The sequence below is a fragment of the Macrobrachium nipponense genome, chromosome 2, assembly GCF_015104395.2.
Source record: "Macrobrachium nipponense isolate FS-2020 chromosome 2, ASM1510439v2, whole genome shotgun sequence".
Taxonomy (NCBI): Eukaryota; Metazoa; Arthropoda; class Malacostraca; order Decapoda; family Palaemonidae; genus Macrobrachium; species Macrobrachium nipponense.
This window is the reverse complement of record NC_087201.1, coordinates 46,117,004-46,131,212: the sequence shown is the minus strand read 5'-3', so window position 1 is coordinate 46,131,212 and position 14,209 is coordinate 46,117,004.

Below are 14,209 nucleotides of genomic sequence, written 5' to 3'. Positions count from 1 at the left end.
GGAATAATGGTTACAAATTTATTTATTTGTTACTGTAAATGAACAAATAGGTCAAAATATGAGTTAATATAGTGGCCAACGTTTCTCGTCGGTATAATCCGAGCATGATCACGGCAGTGGATCGGAGCAGACTGTTGGTGCTAGGACTAGATAAGGATAGGGAAGTGGGGAATAAGGAGAAGGAAGAGTACCTCTGGATACAATCCAGTTTAAGCCTGGCGGCGGATACTCGGGAAGGGAAAGGTTGAAGGAAAAAAGGGATGGAAAGTGAAGTATAGTATAAGAGAAAATAGTGAGGGGCAGACCCTCTTGCGAAGTTAGATACTGGTTTAGCCATCATGCAAGGACAAGACAGAAGAAAGGCTCGGAAAAGTTAATTTGGTTCACCGCCTGCTAACTGGAATTGATTTATATGATAGTAGGATTAAGATGTACAAGCACCTTATGTATTTAGTTAAATGTTAATTATGATTTATATTATTATTAGTATTATTTTTTTTTTATTTTTTTTTTATTTTACATACTTATATATACACATCCACATTCATATATATATATATATATATATATATATATATATATATATATATATATATATATATCACTATACACACACCTATACATATATATATATACATACATATTTTTTTTTTTTTTTTTTTTTTTTTAATTAGTCAGTATATATATACCTTGGTCTGGGGGGGTCACAATTGACCTTGGCTCAAGTCTATTCCACCAGTAGTGATCTCTGACTTGGTTGATGGTGAGATCTCTAGTGGTTGTGAATAAGTTTTCATCCTCTAAACTTAATTGTCCCAAGTTTTCTGCCCAAGTCTATGGAACCTGACATTCAGAGGCTCCAAATTTGAGTGATTATGCACTCCCCTTTATTGTGTTGAAGTAGGGGGGACTTTCCCTATATGCTTGCCTCAGAGCTTTATTCTGAACTGCTTGCATTTTACTTAGTACTGTTTTGCTAAGTGCTCCAAATATGATGGCTGGGGTATTCTAGCTGTGGCCTGGCTAGTGATTTGTGTAGTTTAGTTTGAGTTGAGTTTTTTGGGGCCGAGAGTCCTCTGAATCTTTTTAATCTACTGACCGTTTTCCTCGCGGAGCTATTCTCGCCTGTACATGGGGAAGAATGCCTGATTTTTTAATTTGCACCCAAGAATTGTGACTTGTTGGTTATATGGAATTCTCCTATTGTTGACTATGATATCCATGGGACGTCGAGCAGAAATTGAGAGGAGCTGGAATTTATTGATATTTGTAGTTACTTTCCATTTGTCTTTTCGTAGTTGTTGATTTTCTGTATTTCTCTAATAGTCTTTCTTGCAGCATACCTTTGGCTTTGGTAGGATATGTATTACTTGGTGTGATCATCTGCGAACATAATTTGAAGGCAACCTTGAGATGGAGGAGGGGTGTCTTTAATGTAAGAAGTTGTAGAGTGATGGGGAGAGAATACTACCTTGAGGGACCCTGACTGTAACTGGAACTCTGGTCCTATGAAGTCTTTAATTTTAATTCTTGCCACCCGGTTGTCAAGAAAGTTACATAGCAGTCTGGTTGGTAAATCTGGCAATTGCGCCTCCAAAAGTTTGTATTTTAGACCGTCATGCCAGACTTTATCGAAGGCTCGACTGACATCCCTAGAGATAAGGTTGCAGCCGTGTCCTAAGCTCTTCTTGACTGCTATGAACTCATATAGTCTAGTTAATGCAAGCTGAGTTCCTTTGCCTTGAGTAAACCCATATTGATTATTATTGGTTAGTAGATTATCTTCGAGGAACTCATTGAAACCTATTCTGAATGATTTTTTCCAGGGATGTTACCAGGTATTTCTAGAAGGGAAATTGGTCTATAGTTTGAAACGTAGTTAGATCTTTACCCTTTTTCCCCACAAAGGGAAGTAGTGCTTTCTTGAAAAAAGTCGGCAGTAGCCCATACTTATGGTTTCATTGAAAATGACTCTTAGGAAGACCAGCATGGAGTTGGGAAGATGCTTAATAATAATTTTGTTTATCTACAATGGCCAGGTGCTTTGTTTTTAAAATTATTGATTATTTGATGATGTCTTGCAGTTGAATTGGTTTAATAAACTGGTCTTCAACATCTAATCTATCGAGGTCTACCGTGTCGTATGGTATTATTTGGTCATCATGTTCATGTAGTGCTGCAATCACTCGTTGTTTTCATGTTGCAAGTCAAACCTTACATTCTCCCATGGGTTTATTTTGAAGATATTAGACCAGTATCTCTGAAAATTGGTTCCTGATCCTGGGGTGAAAAGTATCTTCCTGTTGTTATGGAGGATGTAAGCTGTAGGTTCAGTATCTGAACCCAGAAGCCTTCTGATCATTTTTTTTTTTTCCAGAACTTTCCTGGGTCTCTGTAGATTCCTTCGATTTTATTTAGAAGTGTCTCCCAAGTCGAATTTATGAGTTCCTTAGCTTCTATTTTAATTCTTTCTTTAATATTTTGTAAGTATTCTAATAGCTGCAGTGATGGGCCATGATTATTAATTAAAACTAGGGCTTGTTTATAGCAATATTGTAATTGCTTAAGATTCTCTGTTTCTTTAGAATATGGTAAGATCCTGAAAGTTTTGAGGGGTATACAAAGTTCTGTGGCTTCTTTGATCATCCTGTACCAAAAAGTTATTTTATCATCGATATAGGTTTTATCCTTTCTGATGTTATCAGGTTCGTCATAGTTGGAGAGAGAGTCGTCGAGAATATCCTTGAAGCGGTCCCAGTTGGCATTGGTCAAATCGAGTGTTGGGCTGATGGCTACCATAATAGGTCTCACAGTAAGTTTTATAGTATAGGTATGTGGTCTGAGGAAGTTAAAGGACCCTGAGTGATTGAATAATTGAAAATGTGGTATCTGTTAGACAGAAGGATGTCAGGTTTGCCCTTGGATCTTCTGCTTGAAATATGTTTTGAAAATCTGGTCCTAGAAAGTAAACTAGATTCCTGTTCATAAGACCTTGAATTAAGGTGCCTCTGGATTAGTACTATTGTGGCCCAGGGCCGGTGAGTTGCATTTAGGTCTGCTAGTAATAGACTGGGATATTGCGTCTCATTAAGGACAAAGATATCCTGCTGAGGAAATACTGGGTTCCTGGGAGGTAAATAAGTCGTTGCTATGATTACTGGTCCCCGAAACTGTCTGTAGTTCTACTGCGATTAGGTCATGATTGAATCCGTCTATTAATTTGACTGTGATATCCCGTCTTACTGCTATTGCTGTCCCGGCATTTTGATCGTTAGTGGTGTTGCATTGGAAAACGTTGTAGTTCCAGATCTTAATGCGCGTGGAGTTGGGTATCCCTGTGGAATTGAGAAGTATAAGATGTGGGGAGAAAGAAGAATAAATGTTGCTTAGTTCCTTACTACGAAGGAAGGTCCACTTCAGTACGTTATGTTGGATGACTGTGAGAGTGTCCATTATGGTGTTTTTCCTTTCGTTAAGTCAAGAATCCTGAGTTTAATTTTTGGAATTTATCGTGGTTTATCCTCGTGATCCTGTTACTATATTTGTCAAGTTCTATTGTTCCATCAGTAATATATTGTTTGACTGTATTATTATCTAATTCCTCTGTGAAAATGTACTTCATCGTTTTATATTAAAAATCATCCTCTTGAGGGTATTGTGGGTAGGTTTTTGGGGTTTGCCGTGTTAATGGAAATGTAAAGTCTAAGTCCAATTTTGGGGTTCTTGGTCTGGTTGATGGAAGGGAGGCTTGGAAGAGCCATAGCTCCTTGTGTTTCAGGTCTGTATTATTGTAGGATGAGTTGTTGCTTGTGATAGTTGAGGTGGCTGTTTTTTGCCGGGTGTGAAGGCATTTCAACTTCAGAGTCTGAATCGCTTTGTATTCTTTTCCTCTTGGCTTCTTCAATTTCCATGTCGTCATCAATTGTCAGGGGCTGATTGGGGCTGGTGTTGTTTTGAATTTTCTGACTTTAGCAATGTTGAGACTTTCTTAGCTAGCTGGATAGCCTCTGTAGGAATTTTAATCAACGGAAGGCCATTAGCTTTGTAGAAAGCATCCATCATTGTTTGGAAAGGTGCCTGGGGTTCAACTGTTTCACTCAAATTTGCAGTTATTATAGCTGTGTTGATTACAGTGAGCTGATGAAGTGAGATGTTGTTGTTGGGTGTTTGAACTATTCGGCGCAGTTGAGGCTGTGGCTTGGGCGAAGGTCTTGTTTGGAGTGATCTGGGATTGTTGGTTCCTGATCATTTAGCCTGGTCCTTGGTCAAAGCTTTCCTGTTGGGCATCTTGCAGCCATGGTTGGGTGATCCATTGCAAGTGATGCACTTTGGATTTTCTTGGTTGGTGCAATCGGTCCAATAGTGTTCCTCAGAGGCACATATTGAGCAGATTTTATAGTTACTTGGCTTGGGGCAGTTCTTTTTTGTGTGCTCATAGCTGTAGCATCTCATACACTGGGGTGGAACAGCGTGGATCTCCTGACTTAGGAATCTAGGTGGAAGGATTGGCCAGAGATGAGAAGTCTTTGATGAGACAGTCTCTCACCATTTGGGTAGACTAGTTTTACCTTGAATGTGGTTTTGGTGTTAGGAAGCTTGATGATTGCAGTAACCTTTACACCATTACGTTGTTCAATTTCATACTTGAGCTCCTCATCGGATAGATTATATACCAAACTGTCAGCCTGGGTTATGACCATGTGCGTGAAGCATTCAGATGAGGGGGTCCAGAACTTCAAACTTATTATTGTGTAGAGCCAGTTTGGTGTCAGGATGAATTATTTTTTCAATTGTTGCTTCATCTGCTATAGCTAAGTAGTAATTATTAGCCTTAGTGAGCTTGTGGATAAAGCATAATTTTTCCTGAAGAGTATTCCATATTGCCAGGCGACGTGATTCTTCATCAAGTCCCTGGCTAGTGTCCTTAATTTTAACTTTACCCATTATGTCATGATTAAGCAAGAATTTTACCCTCTGAAAGAAGAATAATTAATTCCCTCTGTGAAAAATACTAAATTAATCTAGGGGATTTGCACAACCTTTTTGATAAATATGTAAATTTCAAAATTTGGGAATATTTTTTGAGAATTTGTGATACAACAATGTGGGATGACTTTTGAAAAGGGGGGAAGGTGCAAAAATATTAACTTTTTAACAAAACTTCAAATAAAAGTGGAGAATTTCAAATATTAAGGGCGTAGAACCAAAAACGTTTTTTTCAAGGAAATTAGAGTTACAGTAATAGTTAGCAGTCACTTTATGGAAGGCAGTGACCAATACCTAACTCCTATGCAGGCACTACTGAAGAAGTATGAGCCTGGACGATGCAGAACTCCCAGTGCCTAGAGAGTTTTAAGACCACAACGGCTACTCCAGGGGCAAAGGGCTACTGATGGTGTTAGTTGGAAGAAGTTGAGAAGTTGAGAATGAGGTCTGAAACAATAGAATAGGTAGACAAGGCAGGGATTGCCTTAACTAGTGGTTAGGATGGGAAGATTATAAGCTGGGAAGGTAGTAGGAATGGGACTAGGAATGGTGGTGATAGTGGTGGAAGTTGGGGGGGGAATGGGGGTAGGGAAGGATGGATGGGGATGGACGGGAGGGTGGAATTTCACTTATAGTTTTGCGCCAATTTGGCAGCAGTCGTAAAAGTGGCTTGAAGAGCTGTATCAGCAGCCAATGAGAAGGCTGCTCTGGCAGAAGTGCTCTCAGCCAATAGGAGGCAAGTTCAACTTTCTTCAAGCTTGGTTGCTGAGAACAAGCTTGAAGGTTTCGGTTGTCAGCCAATGGGAGGGAGGATTACTCTCTACTAATAGGCGGCGAGGAGGCGGGAGCGATCTCTCGGCACGTCTGCTCTCTGCGAGGTCTGCTGGTTGATGACTGTGATGATGTTGGTGCTGTCAAGATCTACTCAATATATAGCAGCAGGTCAGCAGGGGGTCAACCGCTAGCTGCGTTTTCAAAGGCCGGTGGCGCAATGCGCTCCAGCCATTGGTTGAAGGAGGTTTTCTTCAAGACGCTTCTCGTCGTTGAAGGTCGCGAAGTTGGCCACTATATTAACTTATATTTTGACCTATTTGTTCATTTACAGTAACAAATAAATAAATTTGTAACCATTATCCCTGAAATTGACTCCTCCTGATGAGTAATACCGGCGCAATACTCGCCAGTTTTAATAGCAGAGAGAAAGCTATTATTAGAAAAATAGAGAAGACTATTTACAAGTTGAATGCAGCTGATGCAGCAATATCTTTCAAAAATAATAACAATAGTTGTGAAAAATGAGTGCACCATTTTCCTCGACTTGTGTCTGCCTTGTGCCTACAGCGGGATTGCGAGAAACCCAGTTGGAGGCAAAAACGCAATGGTTCTCTGTTGAATTGTAATGTTTTGTAATCTTCATTGAGTTATCCAAGTAAGATCATTGAGAACATTTCAATACATTTTATGTAGTTAAATTTGACATCAACATAGAAGAATCATGATACTGGCAAAGAGTTATAAAAGGCAAATATTAACTAACTGGTCAGGATACGACGAGTCTAGGGCGGCTGGAAGCTTCCTTCCTGCAAGAGATACCATAGAAGCCGCACGCACTTAAGTCTGCTCCACGTTTTCGCGCCAGAATTTCGACCTCCACGAAGTAGTGGCTGTGAGTTGCCTTGTTTATTCATTATTCATTATGTAGATAACTATTTACAGACATATGAAACCTTAGAGGAGATTGGGAAGGATTATGTTGAAGTAAAGTCCTTACTAGACGAGGCCCACATGCCAGTAACATTATATATTTTGATTAACAAATATGAAGCAAGGCACCTAGGAAAATATCAATGTTAGGTATGATTTGGGATAGGAAGAATGACTGCTTAAGTCTGAAGCCATGTAAGGGAGTCAGTGGGAACGGGCAGGGCACTACACTCATGAAATGTAAGCTATTTTTGTTGCTTGTCTCCAACTTCGATCCCTTAGGGCTTGTAAGCCCTATTTTTGTGAGAGGTAGGATCTTCCTCTAAGAACTATGGGAAGCAGGGTTAGGTTGGGATGATGTTTTGTGCAGGGATCAAGAGGAACAAGACAATAAGATTCTTGAAGAATTCATCCACATTCACACCTTGAAATTCAAAAGGGGGATCATGTTGCGTGTGGGACTACCGCGTATGTTAGACAAACAGAGGGACAAGTTAACACCTTACATCGAAAATGAGAGTAACCCCAAGAAAACAAGCCAGACTGACCATTCCCAAACTGGATTTATTAGCTTTGTTACTGGGATTCAGGTCAGGGAAGCATCTAAAAAGGTTCCTAAATTTTCAGAAAGTAACCGTTTGGACTGACAGTAAAGTGGCTATAGCATGGGTAGCTAGCAAGGAAGGAAATAGGAAAACTTTCATCTCAAACAGGGTGGGGGAAATCAATTCTATCCAACAGGAATGTGCAGTTGATCTCCGGCACGATCCCACCAAGCAGAAACCAGCAGATATCTGAAACAAGACTCTACACTGAAAAGCCTGAGCCAGAATCACCTGTGGTATGAGGGACCTGCCTTTCTACATCAAAAGGGCCTGGCTGAACTGCTAGAGAGTGTGATGAATCATCCATTCAACACCGAGTCCTAGTTGTTGCTGCCCTGAGAGAGATGCGAGAAGAAGGGACCCTGACTACGCGTGCCGAACTATGGAATTTAAGGGGGAGTAACATTGATTTTGTTTCTTTAACAAGAATAATGAACTGTGTTTTAAAATTTGGACGCTGCCAAGGAGCTCCTTTTTTAAAGTTAGTCTACATGGAACAACTGCACCTCTTTCCTACAGTGTGTGACCGGAGGTTTGCTGCCACACAAGGAGTGCCTTCCACTGTCTACAGCGATAACAACATTTCATCCAGAAAAAAGGAATCAAGTGGATATTCCAGACTCCTAGGTCTCCCTGGAAGGGAGGATTTTTCGAAAGATTGATAGGGGTAGTCAAACAAGTGCTTGCAACCACCCTATGACGAACTGTGTTCACCGAAGAGCAGCTTTGCACCCTCATCAAGGAAGCCAAAGCAGTGGTTAACAACCGCCCACTGATGCACACAGGGGATGCAAGGGAGGATGAAGTCCTCACATTTCGGCCGAGGCAATGTGATCTAGCTGCTGCCGCCAGTGGTACCTCGTGAAGACATGCATCAGACTTTGACCACTAGGCAGCTGCGTCACCAATATTTCCGCCTGCCAGAAATGCTTGAATGTTTCAAACACCACTGGAGAGATGGCTACCTGAGGTCGCTTCAAGAGCAGCATGACTTCCAGGAGAGCCCACTGACTACACTACGTGAGAGAGACATTGTGTTGGTTAGGATAGACCCAAGAAAGTGCAGCCAATGGCCTCTTGGTAAAATTGTCGCAATATATCCTGATGAGAGAGGAGTAATGAGATCCATAAAGGTGCTCTGTGAGGGCGAGGAACACCTCTCAGCAGTAGAACACATCATCCACAGGAGATAAATGCTCACGACGACGAACAGGAAGAAGAAGAGAACCAGGACAAGGAAGGTAACGATGCAAACAGAAATGGGTGGAACCAGGCAGAGAATGATGTAGTAAAAAGTGTGAGTCAACAGACTGAAAGACTAGAGATGAGTGAGAGAGAGAGACAAAAAGTGATAGAGAGGGAGCGAGTGGAGCAGTGAATAGTTTAGAAACTGAAAAGAAAGGCTGCAATTGAACAGAGACAGAAAATGTCGGAGTGGGTGAAAGACAAAGTAATGTAGTGCTTAGCGTAACCAATTAGAGGCAAACTGTGAAAAGGCATTGGCAGTCAGCAGACATTTTCAACAAAATAAGTAGTGTGTACTTGAAGCAAATTGTAATGTTTCCTATGTCCAAATGTAACTCATGTGCTACCTGGATCGAAGGCCACCCCTAACGAGGCTCTGAAGGAGCATTATGCATTGAAAAAGTCTGTATGCACATGAACGAATACGAGCACCAATCTGCCAAGAGAATCTCTTGATTATAGTGATATGTATTCCTCCTTGATGGAGACGGTTTTGCTTGTTCCAAGCATGTTGATTATTGCTCATTGATACAGATGATGATCAGTAGGACGCTCTGTGAGGAGCCAGGATTCAATTGCTACTTTACTAGCAGAGACTAATTATATGCATTTATGTTGTATTGATATCGTATTGCTATTGTCCATTTTTAAGTGCCTCGATATTAACATTGATCTAGTTGATTGCTTGCACTGCTATTGACTTTGATATTGTTTGATTTGATTGTATTACTTGCCTGATATTCCTTGAAGATTCGATTACTGTTGCATTAATATTGATAATGCCTTGATGAGTGCATTAACCTATATTACCTTGATATTGTTTGATTTGTTTGTATTACCTTTGCATTGCTGATTGCATTGATGTTCATTGTCCAGTTGCTTATTGCTTGTATTGCCTTTGCATTGGTGATTGCATTGATATTCATGGTCCAATTGCTTATTCCTTCTATTAACTTCGCATTGTTGATGGCATTGATAGTCATTGTCCAATTGCTTACCGCTTGTATTGCCTCTGCATTTCTGATTGCATTGATGTTCATTTTTCATTTGCTTGATGATTGTATTACCTTTGTTGATATTAGCATTGAGTAGAGTGATCACTCAGAAGGGAAACTGTATTTTGTCGTTGAGAGCTAGACAGGTATTGTAGCGTTGCGTACGCTTCTAGGCCTCGACTCTCCCTAAGACCATGCGCCCTTGCCCCACCAATCTGAACTTCCCATTCTGCTAAGGGCCCTTCCCGTTTTTGGGAAGTAGAGGATGTTGTGAAAAATGAGTGCACCATTTTCCTTGACTTGTGTCTGCCTTGTACCTACAGCTGAATTGCTTGGAACCCAGTTGGCAACAAAAATGCAATGGTTCTCTGTTGAATTGCAATGTTTTGTAATCTTTATTGAGTTAACCACGTAAGATCATTGAGAACATTTCAATTCATTTTCTGCATTTGAGTTTTACATTAGCATAGATGAATCATGATACTAGCTAAGAGTTATAAAATGCGAATATTAACTAACTGTTCAGGATACGACGAGTCTGGGGCAGCTGGAAGCTTCCTTTCTGCAAGAGATACCATAGAAGCTGCACGCACGTAAGTCTGCTCCACGTTTTTGCGCCAGGATTTCGACTTCCACCAAGTGGTGGCTGTGAATTGCCTTGCTTATTCATTGTATCGATAGTTAGGGCTTATGTATCGTTAAAAATTGAAGTGTCCTCGATCCCAGTGAACGTGAAAGGAAGTTTAGCATTAATTCAAGTGTCAATGTTCATTTTTCCTTGTGACTTCATAGTTACATGTTTGTTGTAACTTAGTGTTTGGGTGGGAAAAGTGTTGTAGTGTTAGGATTGTTGTTTATTTTTATATTAAAATTGTATAACTTGTTTGTGCCTCATTCGCCTGTCCTTGTGTAAAGACCGAGTGCTGTCCTTTCAGGTGAATCCAGTAATTTCCATCGTAGAATAATTCACAGAATAATAATAATAATGACAGATTCTGCAGATGAAACTTAATAATTGCAAAAATAGGGAATAAGTATACACAGCAACTCAAGACACCCATGTGTGAAGGAAAATAACGTTATTTATGAAACAGACGCCTCATTATGCCATCTTTCCCATATTTGAGATCTTGCCTCACTGCTTAGGATGCTTTGGTGAGGCATGCCTTTTTATGAGCAAATTGCTGCTGTTTCCTAGTCGGGTGATCAGACTTGACATGTTCGTCTAACAATGATTTTTAAATTATCCAGGCGGTTTTCTATGAACATCAGAGTGGTAGCGAGATGTGTTCGTGAGGTGTCTCAAAATGTCACTGTGAACAACAGTGATAGTTTCATGGCATTTTGGGTATAGTTTTAGCAAAGGGAACACTCATATATGCTGTAGCAGTACAAGCCAAAGTGCAGCAGTTTCGTGTCTCAGTGACAGACGGCAAGACTATTTGCAACCACGTTACCAGCAGCACATAGTTTACAATGCCTCTGTTCTGTCTCGTGTCTTCCAGGTCATCTGTGATGACGATGCCTAAATATGGAAATTCATGCACTAATTCCACACGATGGTGTCCAAGGAAGATTTGTGGTTCGGTAATATTCTTAAGTGATATCGGGAGCAGCGACATGCACTAGGTCTTGATTTCATTATATAGGATATCACATTCCTCTGCATGCCTGCGACATTTGTTGATATGTCACTGAAGACTTGGCTCTTGTTGTTTCGTTGATAGTACATCCGATAGGGAATGAATTAAGTTTGATAATTATGGCATCTGTGTACGTATTAAACAGGTATGGAGAGAGAATGCCTCCTCGCTGGAGACCGTTTAGGGAACCGAAGTTCTACTACAATACATTACCCAATTTGACACAGAATTGCTGTGTGGAGAACCAGCAATGTAAAATGCCAATGAAATATAGAGGTTTGCCTCTTTTGCGGGCTTCAGAAAGTGCATCAGGTAGTTTATTCTGTCAAATGCTCTTCTCATATCTGCAAAACATAGTAGAAGTTTCAGTAGGAGAGCCTACTCAAGTTTCTTTGATGTAATTGTAGCAATTGCAATCAAGCAATAATTGCCAGGGTCAGCTGCATCCTTTAGCTTGTTCTTGATTAATGGTCTTAAGTGGACTAAGAGTAGTGAGTCTATGAGAAAATCTGAATTATGAACACATTGAATAAGTCAGTTAGCAAAATCTAAATCATTGGGTGACAGAATTTGAAAGTTTCTGCAGGAAGACCAACCATCACAGCAGCGTGATATTGTTAGGTAAGATGAAATAAAATTGAATGCTATCCATTGAGGAGGTTATCTACTTCCCTTTGGGAGTCTGAACGTTTATACAATTTAGGGTGGCGCTGAATTGATAGTTCCACATTCTTGCATTATCATCGATGGCTTCTCCTACTCTCTGTGATAGCTTCTTGGTTATGGGATTTAGAGATTGAATGGCCCTCCAAAGATGAAGGTAATTGCCAGATTCTAATTTTCTAGACATTGCATCAGCTCTTATTGCTTTTCATTTATTCTGCAAGTTTAAACTGCACTCGCACTTGTTTTATTAGAGAGCAAAGTGTCCTTCCCTAAGGCTACCTTTTTGCCTCCACAGTAAAAACATTTCTCTTGAATGTGCATACAGATCTTTAACTAAGTCATTCCAGCCAGGTATGTTACGGGAGTTGCCTTGACAAAATTTAAAGGAATCCCTGCCGGAGGTAAGGACAGCAGATATTATATTTGAATAGAATTCTTTCACATCTCTCCTGTGATGGTTATTTCTACATTTACAGTGGTTAGTGCAAAATAAGGTGTCTGCCAATTGAACTATTGACCATAACCTATTTTCTGAGGTCATCCTGAATGGACCTAGTTTTCTAGTGATTTTTAAAGTCCCAGTTAACAGCAGATAGGCAATCAGTTAGGGGTTCACAGTAGGGAGGGATGGGTTATTGAATGACACCTGTAAGGTGATGTGATCGTAGCCTGTTGCAAGGTCGTAGCTAATGTTGCAAGTCACAATTGAATCATGAGCACCTCAGTGGCGTGGTTGGTATGGTGTTGGCGTCCCACCTCGGTGGTCGCGGGTTTGATTCTCGGCCATTCCATTGAAGAGTGAGAGATGTGTATTTCTGGTGATAGAAGTTCACTCTCGACGTGGTTCGGAAGTCACGTAAAGTCGTTGGTCCCGTTGCTGAATAACCACTGGTTCCATGCAACGTAAAAACACCATACAAACAAAACAAACAATTGAATTTTGAAGGTGTGGAGACATGATGCATTGGTCCGGCCAAGAGGTTGTAATTGTGTCTATTCTATTTTGTACATAGGTATTGGAAGAGGAAAGGAGTAACATTGCAACATTAATTTGGAGAGCATTATTTTGAAAGAAGCAAGTTCGCTATAAAATATGATTAGCAGTAGAATCGAGAATAATGCTGTGTAACCTCACCTACGGTCATGCAGTACTGATCAAATTTATTGCTATTTTCCAAGGGCATATAATCATTAATTATTAGGATCTTAGAGTCCCCAAATGTTACTTGAATGCCCAGCAATTAATTACTCCTGTAGGTCATCACATTTACCATATTGTCTAATGATTTGTGCCGCAGGAAAGGAAGGCCTCTTTTCAGCCGACCGGCTACAATTTGATCTGTAACTTACATTGATGAGGTCGAGAAAGCTATGAAGTCTTCATGTACTGAATAACAGTTGACAAGGGCATGTGACCAGAGGAGCGTTTCTTGTAATCCAATGACGCCTTTGAGGTTTTTGCAGAACATGTTTAGGAGAGGAAAGTTCCACTTGAGGCCAAAAAATAGTCCAAGTGATTACATCTAATATATCCACGGCAACTCACGAAGATGGGAGATGAGAGAGTTGATCAGCTGGGTGGATGGGGGGTTAGCCAGTGTGGTGGGCAGTCACTTGCCGTGGGAGGTTGGCTGGCAATTGCGATAGAGGGTAAGCTTGCACCTAAACCCCTGCTTGGGGTGTCAGTAAATTCCCCTGGCGGTTTTTGGTCCCAGGTTAGGTTATATCTTGAGACTTTTTTATTAGGACCGAAATTCTCGGCTATAAGAACATCGAGGTGTTGAAATAGGCTGGTAATTCTATATGCCACTTTATGTTTACTTTTTCATGGGATTTTGTGGAAGATAATAGGAGGGTCGGAGCCCGTGAGAAACTTGACTCTGTCTTGACGTTTAGCTTCACTGATGAGCGCAAATTGTGAATAAGAATATGACATCTCTTCTCTGGTTTCGGGCAAGGTGATTCCCGATGTTTGTGCTTCAGTCCAGCTGGCAAATGAGAGACTTCTTCTTTCTACTGGCTTGTCTGCCAGCTTCCAATCCTTTCATGATCATTATTATATCAGCCACCATGGGGTGCTGAGGGAGAGATAAGGTCGAAAGACTAATAAAGGCTGGTGATCTTGACTGAGGATCTATCTTCCACTGGAGGCACTAGGGAAGGAGGGGATGTTGGGAGTCCATCAGTCCCTTCCAATAGGTCTCTGGGTGATGTGAGTGCTTCATCCTTGGGAGATAGGGTGTTTTCCACTTGTTAGGGGTGCAGTCACCTCGACCTCATGTCGCACCCCTACTTTTCTCATGATACTGGCAGCAGGCAAGGAAATAATAGATGCCTCTTTCAAAAGAGTCTGGTGGCTTGCTGT